This window comes from Pleurodeles waltl, chromosome 3_1, assembly GCF_031143425.1.
Source record: "Pleurodeles waltl isolate 20211129_DDA chromosome 3_1, aPleWal1.hap1.20221129, whole genome shotgun sequence".
Classification (NCBI taxonomy): Eukaryota; Metazoa; Chordata; class Amphibia; order Caudata; family Salamandridae; genus Pleurodeles; species Pleurodeles waltl.
In genome coordinates, this window is record NC_090440.1 from 1,671,915,065 (window position 1) to 1,671,936,005 (window position 20,941).

Here is a 20,941-nt window from a genome sequence, read left to right on the forward strand (position 1 = left end):
AGTCGTGTGTAATATTGGTCTGAGCTCCCTATGGGTGGCAAAAGAAATGCTGCAGCCGATAGGGATCTCCTGGACACCAATACTCTGGGTACCTAGGTACCATATACTGTACTAGGGAATTATAAGGGTGTTCCAGGGTGCCAATCAGAATTGGTAAAAATGGTCACTAGCCTGCAGTGACAATTGTAAAGGCAGAGAGAGCATAAGCACTGAGGTTCTGTTTAGCAGAGCCTCAGTGACACAGTTAGGCACCACACAGGGAACACATTCAGGCCACAACTATGACCACTGGGGTCCTGGCTAGCAGGATCCCAGTGAGACAGGCAAAAACAAACTGACACACAAGTTAAAATGGGGGTAACATGCCATGCCAGACAGGGGCTTCGTCTCACAGAATTTTGCACATTGCGAAGTGGCAGCCTTTTCAATAAAATGTATCCTTGCACAATTTTTTGTTATCTTTTTAAAAATAGACCATCACCAAAACACTCACTGAAGAAATTGAGTGCACAACCAGGATTTTCAAGGAAGTGATAAGAAAGGTGAATGCAGGAACACCAAATAAAATCCCCTCTTCAAAAAGCAGCCTCCAGACATCCAGACAAATTAAATGGAGCAAAATGAGTCTGCTGTCCTCAGCTGAAATGTCTTGTGATGCCAGCCCATCACCCAAAGACTATGCGCTGCTACTTCTTTGTAGTTTATCCTTCTACAGTTACACTTGGGAAAGACATCTTATATTAAGCTGCTTCCTTTAAATATTCACTCTCTTTCCTCTTTAAATAACCCTTAGCCTCCATCCTCACTAAGAAGATTCTTCAAAGTCTCACAACTTCCCTTTGCTGCTGTGTGAAGGTGAATAAGACTGACTGAGTAACCAAACGCAGCCCCCATACCCATGTTAGATATCCACCATGGGCCTACCAGGCCCGTGGGTCCATCTCAAGGGAGCAAGCAGTCAAAAGCAAACAGAGGATGCCTGATACCTGATGAAACTGCAGAGCTCACCTCAACCTCCTAAATAATGTTGCAGACTGGCTTTTCCCCAGACTCAAAGAAAGGCAGTACACTTCCAAGCAAACGCTCTGCAGCATAAGTCCCCCATACCACAAAATAGCAAACTCTTGGTAATGCCCTGCAAATCAGGCAGAAACACGCACGAAGGGCATGAGCACGAAAAACTGCTGCCAAGTGCCCCAACAATTAGTGAGTGTGAGATATTATGAAGCGGAGGAGCTCACAATCATAATTTAACTACTGTCTCTATGTTAGAAAGTAATTTTACAGAGAAGCTGCTGTGCAAAGGAATGTAGAAGAGATGTCCACTGCAAACAAATTGGACAAACCAATTATCAGCTAGAGGCAGAAGCCATTGAACCCACCATAGATAAGAACTCACTGGCCACACAGGCTCAGTTCTGCCCCATTCATAAGTGTCCCTCAGGTTTAGTGATTGTCCACCATAAAGAATTTATAGCAGAGGTAGTATTTCAGTTCAGTGAAAGGTTTTCCTTCAAATTATTGTATGGTACTCATTCTCACCAAACAAGCTATCACATGTACAAATTGTCACTAACCCGGTTCCTTGCAACCAATCCAGCTAAAGCAAAGACTACCAAACTCACCCCTTAACCCCTTCGCTGCCAGGCCTTTTCCCCCTCCTATGCCAGGCCTTTTTTTGCCTATTTGGGGCAGTTTGCGCTTAGGCCCTCATAACTTTTTGTCCACATAAGCTAACCAGGCCAAATTTGCGTCCTTTTTTTCCAACATCCTAGGGATTCTAGAGGTACCCAGACTTTGTGGGTTCCCCTGAAGGAGGCCAAGAAATTGGCCAAAATACAGGGAAAATTTCGTTTTTTTCAAAAAAATTGGAAAAAGTGGCTTGCGGTTTTTCCCCTGAAAATGGCATCAACAAAGGGTTTGTGGTGCTAAACTCAGCAGCTTCCCAGCTTTCAGGAACAGACAGACTTGAATCAGAAAACCCAATTTTTCAACACAATTTTGGCATTTTACTAGGACATACCCCATTTTTGCAATTTTTTGAGCTTTCAGCCTCCTTCCAGTCAGTGACAGAAATGGGAATGAAACCAATGCTGGATCCCAGAAACCTAAACATTTCTGAAAAGTAGACAAAATTCTGAATTCAGCAAGGGGTCATTTGTGTAGATCCTACAAGGGTTTCCTACAGAAAATAACAACTGAAAAAGAAAAATATTGAAATTGAGGTGAAAAAAACATAAATGTTTCTCTACGTTTTACTCTGTAACTTTTCCCTGCAATGTCAGATTATCGAAAGCAATATACCGTTACGTCTGCTGGACTCCTCTGGTTGCGGGGATATATAGGGCTTGTAGGTTCATCAAGAACCCAAGGAACCCAGAGCCAATAAATGAGCTGCACCCTGACGTGCATTTTCATTCTATACCGGGTATACAGCAATTCATTTGCTGAAATATAAAGAGTAAAAAATTGCTATCAAGAAAACCTTTGTATTTCCAAAAAGGGCACAAGATAAGGTGTTGAGGAGCAGTGGTTATTTGCACATATCTGAATTCCGGGGTGAGCAAACTAGCATGTGAATTACAGGGCATTTCTCAAATAGATGTCTTTTTTACACACTCTCCTATATTTGGAAGGAAAAAATGTAGAGAAAGACAAGGGGCAATAACACTTGTTTTGCTAATCTATGTTCCCCCAAGTCTCCCGATAAAAATGATACCTCACTTGTGTGGGTAGGCCTAGCGCCCGCGACAGGAAACGCCCCAAAACGCAACGTGGACACATCCCATTTTTTTGAAAGAAAACAGAGGTGTTTTTTGCGAAGTGCCTACCTGCAGATTTTGGCCTCTAGCTCAGCCGGCACCTAGGGAAACCTACCAAACCTGTGCATTTCTGAAAACTAGAGACCTAGAGGAATCCAAGGAGGGGTGACTTGCGGGGCTCGGACCAGGTTCTGTTACCCAGAATCCTTTGCAAACCTCAAAATTTGGCTAAAAAAACACATGTTCCTCACATTTCTGTGGCAGAAAGTTCTGGAATCTGAGAGGAGCCACAAGTTTCCTTCCACCCAGCGTTCCCCCAAGTCTCCCGATAAAAATGATACCTCACTTGCATAGGTAGGCCTAGCGCCAGCGACAGGAAACGCCCCAAAGCGCAACGTGGACACATCCAAAATTTTGGAAGAAAACAGAGGTGTTTTTTGCGAAGTGCCTACCTGTAGATTTTGGCCTCTAGCTCAGCCGGCCCCTAGGGAAACCTACCAAACCTGTGCATTTCTGAAAACTAGAGACCTAGGGGAATCCAAGATGGGGTGACTTGCGGGGCTCGGACCAGGTTCTGTTACCCAGAATCCTTTGCAAACCTCAAAATTTGGCTAAAAAAACACATGTTCCTCACATTTCTGTGGCAGAAAGTTCTGGAATCTGAGAGGAGCCACAAATTTCCTTCCACCCAGCGTTCCCCCAAGTCTCCCGATAAAAATTATACCTCACTTGTGTGGGTAGGCCTAGCGCCCGCGACAGGAAACACCCCAAAGCGCAACGTGGACACATCCAAAATTTTGGAAGAAAACAGAGGTGTTTTTTGTGAAGTGCCTACCTGTAGATTTTGGCCTCTAGCTCCGCCGGCACCTAGGGAAACCTACCAAACCTGTGCATTTCTGAAAACTAGAGACCTAGGGGAATCCAAGGAGGGGTGACTTGCGGGGCTCGGACCAGGTTCTGTTACCCAGAATCCTTTGCAAACCTCAACATTTGGCTAAAAAAACACATGTACCTCACATTTCTGTGGCAGAAAGTTCTGGAATCTGAGAGGAGCCACAAGTTTCCTTCCACCCAGCGTTCCCCCAAGTCTCCCGATAAAAATGATACCTCACTTGCGTGGGTAGGCCTAGCGCCAGCGACAGGAAACGCCCCAAAGCGCAACGTGGACACATCCAAAATTTTGGAAGAAAACAGAGGTGTTTTTTGCGAAGTGCCTACCTGTAGATTTTGGCCTCTAGCTCAGCCGGCACCTAGGGAAACCTACCAAACCTGTGCATTTCTGAAAACTAGAGACCTAGGGGAATCCAAGGAGGGGTGACTTATGGGGCTCGGACCAGGTTCTGTTACCCAGAATCCTTTGCAAACCTCAAAATTTGGCTAAAAAAACACATGTTCCTCACATTTCTGTGGCAGAAAGTTCTGGAATCTGAGAGGAGCCACAAATTTCCTTCCACCCAGCATTTCCCCAAGTCTCCCGATAAAAATGATACCTCACTTGCGTGGGTAGGCCCAGCACCGGCGACAGGACACACCCCAAAGCGCAAAGTGGACACGTCCAAAATTTTGGAAGAAAACAGAGGTGTTTTTTGCGAAGTGCCTACCTGTAGATTTTGGCCTCTAGCTCAGCCGGCACCTAGGGAAACCTACCAAACCTGTGCATTTCTGAAAACTAGAGACCTAGGGGAATCCAATATGGGGTGACTTGCGGGGCTCGCACCAGGTTCTGTTACCCAGAATCCTTTGCAAACCTCAAAATTTGGCTAAAAAAACACATGTTCCTCACATTTCTGTGGCAGAAAGTTCTGGAATCTGAGAGGAGCCACAAATTTCCTTCCACCCAGCGTTTCCCCAAGTCTCCCGATAAAAATGATACCTCACTTGCGTGGGTACGCCTAGCGCCGGCGACCGGAAACACCCCAAAGCGCAACGTGGACACGTCCAAAATTTTGGAAGAAAACAGAGGTGTTTTTTGCGAAGTGCCTACCTGTAGATTTTGGCCTCTAGCTCAGCCGGCACCTAGGGAAACCTACCAAACCTGTGCATTTCTGAAAACTAGAGACCTAGGGGAATCCAAGATGGGGTGACTTGCGGGGCTCGGACCAGGTTCTGTTACCCAGAATCCTTTGCAAACCTCAAAATTTGGCTAAAAAAAACACATGTTCCTCTCATTTCTGTGGCAGAAAGTTCTGGAATCTGAGAGGAGCCACAAATTTCCTTCCACCCAGCGTTCCCCCAAGTCTCCCGATAAAAATGATACCTCACTTGTGTGGGTAGGCCTAGCGCCCGCGACAGGAAACACCCCAAAGCGCAACGTGGACACATCCAAAATTTTGGAAGAAAACAGAGGTGTTATTTGTGAAGTGCCTACCTGTAGATTTTGGCCTCTAGCTCAGCCGGCACCTAGGGAAACCTACCAAACCTGTGCATTTCTGAAAACTAGAGACCTAGGGGAATCCAAGGAGGGGTGACTTGTGGGGCTCGGACCAGGTTCTGTTACCCAGAATCCTTTGCAAACCTCAAAATTTGGCTAAAAAAAACACATGTTCCTCACATTTCTGTGGCAGAAAGTTCTGGAATCTGAGAGGAGCCACAAATTTCCTTCCACCCAGCGTTCCCCCAAGTCTCCCGATAAAAATGATACCTCACTTGCGTGGGTAGGCCTAGCGCCGGCGACAGGAAACACCCCAAAGCGCAACGTGGACACGTCCAAAATTTTGGAAGAAAACAGAGGTGTTTTTTGCGAAGTGCCTACCTGTAGATTTTGGCCTCTAGCTCAGCCGGCACCTAGGGAAACCTACCAAACCTGTGCATTTCTGAAAACTAGAGACCTAGGGGAATCCAAGATGGGGTGACTTGCGGGGCTCGGGCCAGGTTCTGTTACCCAGAATCCTTTGCAAACCTCAAAATGTGGCTAAAAAAACACATGTTCCTCACATTTCTGTGGCAAAAAGTTCTGGAATCTGAGAGGAGCCACAAGTTTCCTTCCACCCAGCGTTCCCCCAAGTCTCCCGATAAAAATGATACCTCACTTGCATGGGTAGGCCTAGCGCCAGCGACAGGAAACGCCCCAAAGCGCAACGTGGACACATCCAAAATTATGGAAGAAAACAGAGGTGTTTTTTGCGAAGTGCCTACCTGTAGATTTTAGCCTCTAGCTCAGCCGGCACCTAGGGAAACCTACCAAACCTGTGCATTTCTGAAAACTAGAGACCTAGGGGAATCCAAGATGGGGTGACTTGCGGGGCTCGGACCAGGTTCTGTTACCCAGAATCCTTTGCAAACCTCAAAATGTGACTAAAAAAACACATGTTCCTCACATTTCTGTGGCAGAAAGTTCTGGAATCTGAGAGGAGCCACAAATTTCCTTCCACCCAGCGTTTCCCCAAGTCTCCCGATAAAAATGATACCTCACTTGTGTGGGTAGGCCTAGCGCCCGCGACAGGAAACACCCCAAAGCGCAACGTGGACACATCCAAAATTTTGGAAGAAAACAGAGGTGTTTTTTGTGAAGTGCCTACCTGTAGATTTTGGCCTCTTGCTCAGCCGGCACCTAGGGAAACCTACCAAACCTGTGCATTTCTGAAAACTAGAGACCTAGGGGAATCCAAGGAGGGGTGACTTGCGGTGCTCGGACCAGGTTCTGTTACCCAGAATCCTTTGCAAACCTCAAAATTTGGCTAAAAAAACACATATTCCTCACATTTCTGTGGCAGAAAGTTCTGGAATCTGAGAGGAGCCACAAATTTCCTTCCACCCAGCGTTCCCCCAAGTCTCCCGATAAAAATGATACCTCGCTTGCGTGGGTAGGCCTAGCGCCAGCGACAGGAAACACGCCAAAGCGCAACGTGGCCACGTCCAAAATTTTGGAAGAAAATAGAGGTGTTTTTTTGCGAAGTGCCTACCTGTAGATTTTGGCCTCTAGCTCAGCCAGCACCTAGGGAAACCTACCAAACCTGTGCATTTCTGAAAACTAGAGACCTAGGGAAATCCAAGGAGGGGTGACTTGCGGGGCTCGGACCAGGTTCTGTTACCCAGAATCCTTTGCAAACCTCAAAATTTGGCTAAAAAAAACATGTTCCTCACATTTCTGTGGCAGAAAGTTCTGGAATCGGAGAGGAGCCACGAATTTCCTTCCACCCAGCGTTCCCCCAAGTCTCCCGATAAAAATGATACCTCACTTGCGTGGGTAGGCCTAGCGCCGGCGACAGGAAACACCCCAAAGCGCAACGTGGACACGTCCAAAATTTTGGAAGAAAACAGAGGTGTTTTTTGCGAAGTGCCTACCTGTAGATTTTGGCCTCTAGCTCAGCCGGCACCTAGGGAAACCTACCAAACCTGTGCATTTCTGAAAACTAGAGACCTAGGGGAATCCAAGATGGGGTGACTTGCGGGGCTCGGACCAGGTTCTGTTACCCAGAATCCTTTGCAAACCTCAAAATGTGGATAAAAAAACACATGTTCCTCACATTTCTGTGGCAGAAAGTTCTGGAATCTGAGAGGAGCCACAAATTTCCTTCCACCCAGCGTTCCCCCAAGTCTCCCGATAAAAATGATACCTCACTTGCATGGGTAGGCCTAGCGCCAGCGACAGGAGACGCCCCAAAGCGCAACGTGGACACATCCAAAATTATGGAAGAAAACAGAGGTGTTTTTTGCGAAGTGCCTACCTGTAGATTTTAGCCTCTAGCTCAGCCGGCACCTAGGGAAACCTACCAAACCTGTGCATTTCTGAAAACTAGAGACCTAGGGGAATGCAATATGGGGTGACTTGCGGGGCTCGGACCAGGTTCTGTTACCCAGAATCCTTTGCAAACCTCAAAATGTGACTAAAAAAACACATGTTCCTCACATTTCTGTGGCAGAAAGTTCTGGAATCTGAGAGGAGCCACAAATTTCCTTCCACCCAGCGTTCCCCCAAGTCTCCCGATAAAAATGATACCTCACTTGTGTGGGTAGGCCTAGCGCCCGCGACAGGAAACACCCCAAAGCGCAACGTGGACACATCCAAAATTTTGGAAGAAAACAGAGGTGTTTTTTGTGAAGTGCCTACCTGTAGATTTTGGCCTCTAGCTCAGCCGGCACCTAGGGAAACCTACCAAACCTGTGCATTTCTGAAAACTAGAGACCTAGGGGAATCCAAGGAGGGGTGACTTGCGGGGCTCGGACCAGGTTCTGTTACCCAGAATCCTTTGCAAACCTCAAAATTTGGCTAAAAAAACACATATTCCTCACATTTCTGTGGCAAAAAGTTCTGGAATCTGAGAGGAGCCACAAATTTCCTTCCACCCAGCGTTCCCCCAAGTCTCCCGATAAAAATGATACCTCGCTTGCGTGGGTAGGCCTAGCGCCAGCGACAGGAAACACGCCAAAGCGCAACGTGGACACGTCCAAAATTTTGGAAGAAAATAGAGGTGTTTTTTTGCGAAGTGCCTACCTGTAGATTTTGGCTTATAGCTCAGCCGGCACCTAGGGAAACCTACCAAACCTGTGCATTTCTGAAAACTAGAGACCTAGGGAAATCCAAGGAGGGGTGACTTGCGGGGCTCGGACCAGGTTCTGTTACCCAGAATCCTTTGCAAACCTCAAAATGTGGCTAAAAAAACACATGTTCCTCACATTTCTGTGGCAGAAAGTTCTGGAATCTGAGAGGAGCCACAAATTTCCTTCCACCCAGCGTTCCCCCAAGTCTCCCGATAAAAATGATACCTCACTTGCATGGGTAGGCCTAGCGCCAGCGACAGGAAGCGCCCCAAAGCGCAATGTGGACACATCCAAAATTATGGAAGAAAACAGAGGTGTTTTTTGCGAAGTGCCTACCTGTAGATTTTGGCCTCTAGCTCAGCCGGCACCTAGGGAAACCTACCAAATCTGTGCATTTCTGAAAAAAAGAGACCAAGGGGAATCCAAGATGGGGTGACTTGCGGGGCTCGGACCAGGTTCTGTTACCCAGAATCCTTTGCAAACCTCAAAATTTGGCTAAAAAAACACATGTTTCTCACATTTCTGTGGCAGAAAGATCTGGAATCTGAGAGGAGCCACAAATTTCCTTCCACCCAGCGTTCCCCCAAGTCTCCCGATAAAAATTATACCTCACTTGTGTGGGTAGGCCTAGCGCCCGCGACAGGAAACACCCCAAAGCGCAACGTGGACACATCCAAAATTTTGGAAGAAAACAGAGGTGTTTTTTGTGAAGTGCCTACCTGTAGATTTTGGCCTCTAGCTCAGCTGGCACCTAGGGAAACCTACCAAACCTGTGCATTTCTGAAAACTAGAGACCTAGGGGAATCCAAGGAGGGGTGACTTGCGGGGCTCGGACCAGGTTCTGTTACCCAGAATCCTTTGCAAACCTCAAAATTTGGCTAAAAAAACACATATTCCTCACATTTCTGTGGCAGAAAGTTCTGGAATCTGAGAGGAGCCACAAATTTCCTTCCACCCAGCGTTCCCCCAAGTCTCCCGATAAAAATGATACCTCGCTTGCGTGGGTAGGCCTAGCGCCAGCGACAGGAAACACGCCAAAGCGCAACGTGGACACGTCCAAAATTTTGGAAGAAAATAGAGGTGTTTTTTTGCGAAGTGCCTACCTGTAGATTTTGGCCTCTAGCTCAGCCGGCACCTAGGGAAACCTACCAAACCTGTGCATTTCTGAAAACTAGAGACCTAGGGGAATCCAAGATGGGGTGACTTGCGGGGCTCGGACCAGGTTCTGTTACCCAGAATCCTTTGCAAACCTCAAAATGTGGCTAAAAAAACACATGTTCCTCACATTTCTGTGGCAGAAAGTTCTGGAATCTGAGAGGAGCCACAAATTTCCTTCCACCCAGCGTTCCCCCAAGTCTCCCGATAAAAATGATACCTCACTTGCATGGGTAGGCCTAGCGCCAGCGACAAGAAGCGCCCCAAAGCGCAATGTGGACACATCCAAAATTATGGAAGAAAACAGAGGTGTTTTTTGCGAAGTGCCTACCTGTAGATTTTGGCCTCTAGCTCAGCCGGCACCTAGGGAAACCTACCAAATCTGTGCATTTCTGAAAACTAGAGAGCTAGGGGAATCCAAGATGGGGTGACTTGCGGGGCTCGGACCAGGTTCTGTTACCCAGAATCCTTTGCAAACCTCAAAATTTGGCTAAAAAAACACATGTTCCTCACATTTCTGTGGCAGAAAGATCTGGAATCTGAGAGGAGCCACAAATTTCCTTCCACCCAGCGTTCCCCCAAGTCTCCCGATAAAAATTATACCTCACTTGTGTGGGTAGGCCTAGCGCCCGCGACAGGAAACACCCCAAAGCGCAACGTGGACACATCCCAAATTTTGGAAGAAAACAGAGGTGTTTTTTGTGAAGTGCCTACCTGTAGATTTTGGCCTCTAGCTCAGCCGGCACCTAGGGAAACCTACCAAACCTGTGCATTTCTGAAAACTAGAGACCTAGGGGAATCCAAGGAGGGGTGACTTGCGGGGCTCGGACCAGGTTCTGTTACCCAGAATCCTTTGCAAACCTCAAAATTTGGCTAAAAAAACACATGTTCCTCACATTTCTGTGGCAGAAAGTTCTGGAATCTGAGAGGAGCCACAAGTTTCCTTCCACCCTGCGTTCCCCCAAGTCTCACGATAAAAATGATACCTCACTTGGAAGGGTAGGCCTAGCGCCAGCGACAGGAAACGCCCCAAAGCGCAACGTGGACACATCCAAGATTTTGGAAGAAAACAGAGGTGTTTTTTGCGAAGTGCCTACCTGTAGATTTTGGCCTCTAGCTCAGCCGGCACCTAGGGAAACCTACCAAACCTGTGCATTTCTGAAAACTAGAGACCTAGGGGAATCCAAGGAGGGGTGACTTGTGGGGCTCGGACCAGGTTCTGTTACCCAGAATCCTTTGCAAACCTCAAAATGTGGCTAAAAAAACACATGTTCCTCACATTTCTGTGGCAGAAAGTTCTGGAATCTGAGAGGAGCCACAAATTTCCTTCCACCCAGCGTTCCCCCAAGTCTCCCGATAAAAATGATACCTCACTTGCGTGGGTAGGCCTAGCGCCGGCGACAGGAAACACCCCAAAGCGCAAGGTGGACACGTCCAAAATTTTGGAAGAAAACAGAGGTGTTTTTTGCGAAGTGCCTACCTGTAGATTTTGGCCTCTAGCTCAGCCGGCACCTAGGGAAACCTACCAAACCTGTGCATTTCTGAAAACTAGAGACCTAGGGGAATCCAAGATGGGGTGACTTGCGGGGCTCGGGCCAGGTTCTGTTACCCAGAATCCTTTGCAAACCTCAAAATTTGGCTAAAAAACACATGTTCCTCACATTTCTGTGGCAAAAAGTTCTGGAATCTGAGAGGAGCCACAAGTTTCCTTCCACCCAGCGTTCCCCCAAGTCTCCCGATAAAAATGATACCTCACTTGCATGGGTAGGCCTAGCGCCAGCGACAGGAAACGCCCCAAAGCGCAACATGGACACATCCAAAATTTTGGAAGAAAACAGAGGTGTTTTTTGCGAAGTGCCTACCTGTAGATTTTAGCCTCTAGCTCAGCCGGCACCTAGGGAAACCTACCAAACCTGTGCATTTCTGAAAACTAGAGACCTAGGGGAATCCAAGGAGGGTTGACTTGTGGGGCTCGGACCAGGTTCTGTTACCCAGAATCCTTTGCAAACCTCAAAATTTGGCTAAAAAAACACATGTTCCTCACATTTCTGTGGCAGAAAGTTCTGGAATCTGAGAGAAGCCACAAATTTCCTTCCACCCAGCGTTCCCCCAAGTCTCCCGATAAAAATGATACCTCACTTGCGTGGGTAGGCCTAGCGCCAGCGACAGGAAACACCCCAAAGTGCAACGTGGACACATCCAAAATTATGGAAGAAAACAGAGTTGTTTTTTGCGAAGTGCCTACCTGTAGATTTTGGCCTCTAGCTCAGCCGGCACCTAGGGAAACCTACCAAACCTGTGCATTTCTAAAAACTAGAGACCTAGGGGAATCCAAGGAGGGGTGACTTGCGGGGCTCGGACCAGGTTCTGTTACCCAGAATCCTTTGCAAACCTCAAAATTTGGCTAAAAAAACACATGTTCCTCACATTTCTGTGGCAGAAAGTTCTGGAATCTGAGAGGAGCCACAAATTTCCTTCCACCCAGCGTTCCCCCAAGTCTCCCGATAAAAATGATACCTCACTTGCATGGGTAGGCCTAGCGCCAGCGACAAGAAGCGCCCCAAAGCGCAATGTGGACACATCCAAAATTATGGAAGAAAACAGAGGTGTTTTTTGCGAAGTGCCTACCTGTAGATTTTGGCCTCTAGCTCAGCCGGCACCTAGGGAAACCTACCAAATCTGTGCATTTCTGAAAACTAGAGAGCTAGGGGAATCCAAGATGGGGTGACTTGCGGGGCTCGGACCAGGTTCTGTTACCCAGAATCCTTTGCAAACCTCAAAATTTGGCTAAAAAAACACATGTTCCTCACATTTCTGTGGCAGAAAGATCTGGAATCTGAGAGGAGCCACAAATTTCCTTCCACCCAGCGTTCCCCCAAGTCTCCCGATAAAAATTATACCTCACTTGTGTGGGTAGGCCTAGCGCCCGCGACAGGAAACACCCCAAAGCGCAACGTGGACACATCCCAAATTTTGGAAGAAAACAGAGGTGTTTTTTGTGAAGTGCCTACCTGTAGATTTTGGCCTCTAGCTCAGCCGGCACCTAGGGAAACCTACCAAACCTGTGCATTTCTGAAAACTAGAGACCTAGGGGAATCCAAGGAGGGGTGACTTGCGGGGCTCGGACCAGGTTCTGTTACCCAGAATCCTTTGCAAACCTCAAAATTTGGCTAAAAAAACACATGTTCCTCACATTTCTGTGGCAGAAAGTTCTGGAATCTGAGAGGAGCCACAAGTTTCCTTCCACCCTGCGTTCCCCCAAGTCTCACGATAAAAATGATACCTCACTTGGAAGGGTAGGCCTAGCGCCAGCGACAGGAAACGCCCCAAAGCGCAACGTGGACACATCCAAGATTTTGGAAGAAAACAGAGGTGTTTTTTGCGAAGTGCCTACCTGTAGATTTTGGCCTCTAGCTCAGCCGGCACCTAGGGAAACCTACCAAACCTGTGCATTTCTGAAAACTAGAGACCTAGGGGAATCCAAGGAGGGGTGACTTGTGGGGCTCGGACCAGGTTCTGTTACCCAGAATCCTTTGCAAACCTCAAAATGTGGCTAAAAAAACACATGTTCCTCACATTTCTGTGGCAGAAAGTTCTGGAATCTGAGAGGAGCCACAAATTTCCTTCCACCCAGCGTTCCCCCAAGTCTCCCGATAAAAATGATACCTCACTTGCGTGGGTAGGCCTAGCGCCGGCGACAGGAAACACCCCAAAGCGCAACGTGGACACGTCCAAAATTTTGGAAGAAAACAGAGGTGTTTTTTGCGAAGTGCCTACCTGTAGATTTTGGCCTCTAGCTCAGCCGGCACCTAGGGAAACCTACCAAACCTGTGCATTTCTGAAAACTAGAGACCTAGGGGAATCCAAGATGGGGTGACTTGCGGGGCTCGGGCCAGGTTCTGTTACCCAGAATCCTTTGCAAACCTCAAAATTTGGCTAAAAAACACATGTTCCTCACATTTCTGTGGCAAAAAGTTCTGGAATCTGAGAGGAGCCACAAGTTTCCTTCCACCCAGCGTTCCCCCAAGTCTCCCGATAAAAATGATACCTCACTTGCATGGGTAGGCCTAGCGCCAGCGACAGGAAACGCCCCAAAGCGCAACATGGACACATCCAAAATTTTGGAAGAAAACAGAGGTGTTTTTTGCGAAGTGCCTACCTGTAGATTTTAGCCTCTAGCTCAGCCGGCACCTAGGGAAACCTACCAAACCTGTGCATTTCTGAAAACTAGAGACCTAGGGGAATCCAAGGAGGGTTGACTTGTGGGGCTCGGACCAGGTTCTGTTACCCAGAATCCTTTGCAAACCTCAAAATTTGGCTAAAAAAACACATGTTCCTCACATTTCTGTGGCAGAAAGTTCTGGAATCTGAGAGAAGCCACAAATTTCCTTCCACCCAGCGTTCCCCCAAGTCTCCCGATAAAAATGATACCTCACTTGCGTGGGTAGGCCTAGCGCCAGCGACAGGAAACACCCCAAAGTGCAACGTGGACACATCCAAAATTATGGAAGAAAACAGAGGTGTTTTTTGCGAAGTGCCTACCTGTAGATTTTGGCCTCTAGCTCAGCCGGCACCTAGGGAAACCTACCAAACCTGTGCATTTCTAAAAACTAGAGACCTAGGGGAATCCAAGGAGGGGTGACTTGCGGGGCTCGGACCAGGTTCTGTTACCCAGAATCCTTTGCAAACCTCAAAATTTGGCTAAAAAAACACATGTTCCTCACATTTCTGTGGCAGAAAGTTCTGGAATCTGAGAGGAGCCACAAATTTCCTTCCACACAGCGTTCCCCCAAGTCTCCCGATAAAAATGATACCTCACTTGCGTGGGTAGGCCTACCGCCCGCGACAGGAAACACCCCAAAGCGCAACGTGGACACATCCAAAATTTTGGAAGAAAACAGAGGTGTTTTTTGCGAAGTGCCTACCTGTAGATTTTGGCCTCTAGCTCAGCCGGCACCTAGGGAAACCTACCAAACCTGTGCATTTCTGAAAACTAGAGACCTAGGGGAATCCAAGATGGGGTGACTTGCGGGGCTCGGACCAGGTTCTGTTACCCAGAATCCTTTGCAAACCTCAAAATTTGGCTACAAAAACACATGTTCCTCACATTTCTGTGGCAGAAAGTTCTGGAATCTGAGAGGAGCCACAAATTTCCTTCCACCCAGCGTTCCCCCAAGTCTCCCGATAAAAATGATACCTCACTTGCGTGGGTAGGCCTAGCGCCGGCGACAGGAAACACCCCAAAGCGCAACGTGGACATGTCCAAAATTTTGGAAGAAAACAGAGGTGTTTTTTGCGAAGTGCCTACCTGTAGATTTTGGCCTCTAGCTCAGCCGGCACCTAGGGAAACCTACCAAACCTGTGCATTTCTGAAAACTAGAGACCTAGGGGAATCCAAGATGGGGTGACTTCCGGGGCTCGGACCAGGTTCTGTTACCCAGAATCCTTTGCAAACCTTAAAATTTGGCTAAAAAAACACATGTTCCTCACATTTCTGTGGCAGAAAGTTCTGGAATCTGAGAGGAGCCACAAATTTCCTTCCACCCAGCGTTCCCCCAAGTCTCCCGATAAAAATGATACCTCACTTGCGTGGGTAGGCCTAGCGCCGGCGACAGGAAACACCCCAAAGCGCAACGTGGACATGTCCAAAATTTTGGAAGAAAACAGAGGTGTTTTTTGCGAAGTGCCTACCTGTAGATTTTGGCCTCTAGCTCAGCCGGCACCTAGGGAAACCTACCAAACCTGTGAATTTCTGAAAACTAGAGACCTAGGGGAATCCAAGATGGGGTGACTTGCGGGGCTCGGACCAGGTTCTGTTACCCAGAATCCTTTGCAAACCTCAAAATGTGGCTAAAAAAACACATGTTCCTCACATTTCTGTGGCAGAAAGTTCTGCAATCTGAGAGGAGCCACAAATTTCCTTCCACCCAGCGTTCCCCCAAGTCTCCCGATAAAAATGATACCTCACTTGCGTGGGTAGGCCTAGCGACGGCGACAGGAAACACCCCAAAGCGCAACGTGGACACGTCCAAAATTTTGGAAGAAAACAGAGGTGTTTTTTGCGAAGTGCCTACCTGTAGATTTTAGCCTCGAGCTCAGCCGGCACCTAGGGAAACCTACCAAACCTGTGCATTTCTGAAAACTAGAGACCTAGGGGAATCCAAGATGGGGTGACTTGCGGGGCTCGGACCAGGTTCTGTTACCCAGAATCCTTTGCAAACCTCAAAATGTGGCTAAAAAAACACATGTTCCTCACATTTCTGTGGCAGAAAGTTCTGCAATCTGAGAGGACCCACAAATTTCCTTCCACCCAGCGTTCCCCCAAGTCTCCCGATAAAAATGATACCTCACTTGCATGGGTAGGCCTAGCGCCAGCGACAGGAAACACCCCAAAGCGCAACGTGGACACATCCAAAATTTTGGAAGAAAACAGAGGTGTTTTTTGCGAAGTGCCTACCTGTAGATTTTAGCCTCTAGCTCAGCCGGCGCCTAGGGAAACCTACCAAACCTGTGCATTTCTGAAAACTAGAGACCTAGGGGAATCCAAGGAGGGGTGACTTGCGGGGCTCGGACCAGGTTCTGTTTCCCAGAATCCTTTGCAAACCTCAAAATTTGGCTAAAAAAACACATGTTCCTCACATTTCTGTGGCAGAAAGTTCTGGAATCTGAGAGGAGCCACAAATTTCCTTCCACACAGCGTTCCCCCAAGTCTCCCGATAAAAATGATACCTCACTTGCGTGGGTAGGCCTACCGCCCGCGACAGGAAACACCCCAAAGCGCAACGTGGACACATCCAAAATTTTGGAAGAAAACAGAGGTGTTTTTTGTGAAGTGCCTACCTGTAGATTTTGGCCTCTAGCTCAGCCGGCACCTAGGGAAACCTACCAAACCTGTGCATTTCTGAAAACTAGAGACCTAGGGGAATCCAAGATGGGGTGACTTGCGGGGCTCGGACCAGGTTCTGTTACCCAGAATCCTTTGCAAACCTTAAAATTTGGCTAAAAAAACACATGTTCCTCACATTTCTGTGGCAGAAAGTTCTGGAATCTGAGAGGAGCCACAAATTTCCTTCCACCCAGCGTTCCCCCAAGTCTCCCGATAAAAATGATACCTCACTTGCGTGGGTAGGCCTAGCGCCGGCGACAGGAAACACCCCAAAGCGCAACGTGGACATGTCCAAAATTTTGGAAGAAAACAGAGGTGTTTTTTGCGAAGTGCCTACCTGTAGATTTTGGCCTCTAGCTCAGCCGGCACCTAGGGAAACCTACCAAACCTGTGAATTTCTGAAAACTAGAGACCTAGGGGAATCCAAGATGGGGTGACTTGCGGGGCTCGGACCAGGTTCTGTTACCCAGAATCCTTTGCAAACCTCAAAATGTGGCTAAAAAAACACATGTTCCTCACATTTCTGTGGCAGAAAGTTCTGCAATCTGAGAGGAGCCACAAATTTCCTTCCACCCAGCGTTCCCCCAAGTCTCCCGATAAAAATGATACCTCACTTGCGTGGGTAGGCCTAGCGCCGGCGACAGGAAACACCCCAAAGCGCAACGTGGACACGTCCAAAATTTTGGAAGAAAACAGAGGTGTTTTTTGCGAAGTGCCTACCTGTAGATTTTAGCCTCGAGCTCAGCCGGCACCTAGGGAAACCTACCAAACCTGTGCATTTCTGAAAACTAGAGACCTAGGGGAATCCAAGATGGGGTGACTTGCGGGGCTCGGACCAGGTTCTGTTACCCAGAATCCTTTGCAAACCTCAAAATGTGGCTAAAAAAACACATGTTCCTCACATTTCTGTGGCAGAAAGTTCTGCAATCTGAGAGGACCCACAAATTTCCTTCCACCCAGCGTTCCCCCAAGTCTCCCGATAAAAATGATACCTCACTTGCATGGGTAGGCCTAGCGCCAGCGACAGGAAACGCCCCAAAGCGCAACGTGGACACATCCAAAATTTTGGAAGAAAACAGAGGTGTTTTTTGCGAAGTGCCTACCTGTAGATTTTAGCCTCTAGCTCAGCCGGCGCCTAGGGAAACCTACCAAACATGTGCATTTCTGAAAACTAGAGACCTAGGGGAATCCAAGGAGGGGTGACTTGCGGGGCTCGGACCAGGTTCTGTTTCCCAGAATCCTTTGCAAACCTCAAAATTTGGCTAAAAAAACACATGTTCCTCACATTTCTGTGGCAGAAAGTTCTGGAATCTGAGAGGAGCCACAAATTTCCTTCCACACAGCGTTCCCCCAAGTCTCCCGATAAAAATGATACCTCACTTGCGTGGGTAGGCCTACCGCCCGCGACAGGAAACACCCCAAAGCGCAACGTGGACACATCCAAAATTTTGGAAGAAAACAGAGGTGTTTTTTGTGAAGTGCCTACCTGTAGATTTTGGCCTCTAGCTCAGCCGGCACCTAGGGAAACCTACCAAACCTGTGCATTTCTGAAAACTAGAGACCTAGGGGAATCCAAGATGGGGTGACTTGCGGGGCTCGGACCAGGTTCTGTTACCCAGAATCCTTTGCAAACCTTAAAATTTGGCTAAAAAAACACATGTTCCTCACATTTCTGTGGCAGAAAGTTCTGGAATCTGAGAGGAGCCACAAATTTCCTTCCACCCAGCGTTCCCCCAAGTCTCCCGATAAAAATGATACCTCACTTGCGTGGGTAGGCCTAGCGCCGGCGACAGGAAACACCCCAAAGCGCAACGTGGACATGTCCAAAATTTTGGAAGAAAACAGAGGTGTTTTTTGCGAAGTGCCTACCTGTAGATTTTGGCCTCTAGCTCAGCCGGCACCTAGGGAAACCTACCAAACCTGTGAATTTCTGAAAACTAGAGACCTAGGGGAATCCAAGATGGGGTGACTTGCGGGGCTCGGACCAGTTCTGTTACCCAGAATCCTTTGCAAACCTCAAAATGTGGCTAAAAAAACACATGTTCCTCACATTTCTGTGGCAGAAAGTTCTGCAATCTGAGAGGAGCCACAAATTTCCTTCCACCCAGCGTTCCCCCAAGTCTCCCGATAAAAATGATACCTCACTTGCGTGGGTAGGCCTAGCGCCGGCGACAGGAAACACCCCAAAGCGCAACGTGGACACGTCCAAAATTTTGGAAGAAAACAGAGGTGTTTTTTGCGAAGTGCCTACCTGTAGATTTTAGCCTCGAGCTCAGCCGGCACCTAGGGAAACCTACCAAACCTGTGCATTTCTGAAAACTAGAGACCTAGGGGAATCCAAGATGGGGTGACTTGCGGGGCTCGGACCAGGTTCTGTTACCCAGAATCCTTTGCAAACCTCAAAATGTGGCTAAAAAAACACATGTTCCTCACATTTCTGTGGCAGAAAGTTCTGCAATCTGAGAGGACCCACAAATTTCCTTCCACCCAGCGTTCCCCCAAGTCTCCCGATAAAAATGATACCTCACTTGCATGGGTAGGCCTAGCGCCAGCGACAGGAAACGCCCCAAAGCGCAACGTGGACACATCCAAAATTTTGGAAGAAAACAGAGGTGTTTTTTGCGAAGTGCCTACCTGTAGATTTTAGCCTCTAGCTCAGCCGGCGCCTAGGGAAACCTACCAAACCTGTGCATTTCTGAAAACTAGAGACCTAGGGGAATCCAAGGAGGGGTGACTTGCGGGGCTCGGACCAGGTTCTGTTTCCCAGAATCCTTTGCAAACCTCAAAATTTGGCTAAAAAAACACATGTTCCTCACATTTCTGTGGCAGAAAGTTCTGGAATCTGAGAGGAGCCACAAATTTCCTTCCACACAGCGTTCCCCCAAGTCTCCCGATAAAAATGATACCTCACTTGCGTGGGTAGGCCTACCGCCCGCGACAGGAAACACCCCAAAGCGCAACGTGGACACATCCAAAATTTTGGAAGAAAACAGAGGTGTTTTTTGTGAAGTGCCTACCTGTAGATTTTGGCCTCTAGCTCAGCCGGCACCTAGGGAAACCTACCAAACCTGTGCATTTCTGAAAACTAGAGACCTAGGGGAATCCAAGATGGGGTGACTTGCGGGGCTCGGACCAGGTTCTGTTACCCAGAATCCTTTGCAAACCTTAAAATTTGGCTAAAAAAACACATGTTCCTCACATTTCTGTGGCAGAAAGTTCTGGAATCTGAGAGGAGCCACAAATTTCCTTCCACCCAGCGTTCCCCCAAGTCTCCCGATAAAAATGATACCTCACTTGCGTGGGTAGGCCTAGCGCCGGCGACAGGAAACACCCCAAAGCGCAACGTGGACATGTCCAAAATTTTGGAAGAAAACAGAGGTGTTTTTTGCGAAGTGCCTACCTGTAGATTTTGGCCTCTAGCTCAGCCGGCACCTAGGGAAACCTACCAAACCTGTGCATTTCTGAAAACTAGAGACCTAGGGGAATCCAAGATGGGGTGACTTGCGGGGCTCGGACCAGGTTCTGTTACCCAGAATCCTTTGCAAACCTCAAAATGTGGCTAAAAAAACACATGTTCCTCACATTTCTGTGGCAGAAAGTTCTGCAATCTGAGAGGAGCCACAAATTTCCTTCCACCCAGCGTTCCCCCAAGTCTCCCGATAAAAATGATACCTCACTTGCGTGGGTAGGCCTAGCGCCAGCGACAGGAAACACCCCAAAGCGCAACGTGGACACATCCAAAATTATGGAAGAAAACAGAGGTGTTTTTTGCGAAGTGCCTACCTGTAGATTTTGGCCTCTAGCTCAGCCGGCACCTAGGGAAACCTACCAAGCCTGTGCATTTCTGAAAACTAGAGACCTAGGGGAATCCAAGGAGGGGTGACTTGTGGGGCTCGGACCAGGTTCTGTTACCCAGAATCCTTTGCAAACCTCAAAATTTGGCTAAAAAAACACATGTTCCTCACATTTCTGTGGCAGAAAGTTTTGGAAACTGAGAGGAGCCACAAATTTCCTTCCACCCAGCGTTCCCCCAAGTCTCCTGATAAAAATTATACCTCACTTGCATGGGTAGGCCTAGCGCCAGCGACAGGAAACGCCCCAAAGCGCAACGTGGACACATCCAAAATTTTGGAAGAAAACAGAGGTGTTTTTTGCGAAGTGCCTACCTGTAGATTTTGGCCTCTAGCTCAGCCGGCACCTAGGGAAACCTACCAAACCTGTGCATTTCTGAAAACTAGAGACCTAGGGGAATCCAAGATGGGGTGACTTGCGGGGCTCGGACCAGGTTCTGTTACCCAGAATCCTTTGCAAACCTCAAAATTTGGCTAAAAAAACACATGTTCCTCACATTTCTGTGGCAGAAAGTTCTGGAATCTGAGAGGAGCCACAAATTTCCTTCCACCCAGCGTTCCCCCAAGTCTCCCAATAAAAATGATACCTCACTTGCGTGGGTAGGCCTAGCGCCGGCGACAGGAAACACCCCAAAGCGCAACGTGGACATGTCCAAAATTTTGGAAGAAAACAGAGGTGTTTTTTGCGAAGTGCCTACCTGTAGATTTTCGCCTCTAGCTCAGCCGGCACCTAGGGAAACCTACCAAACCTGTGCATTTCTGAAAACTAGAGACCTAGGGGAATCCAAGATGGGGTGACTTGCGGG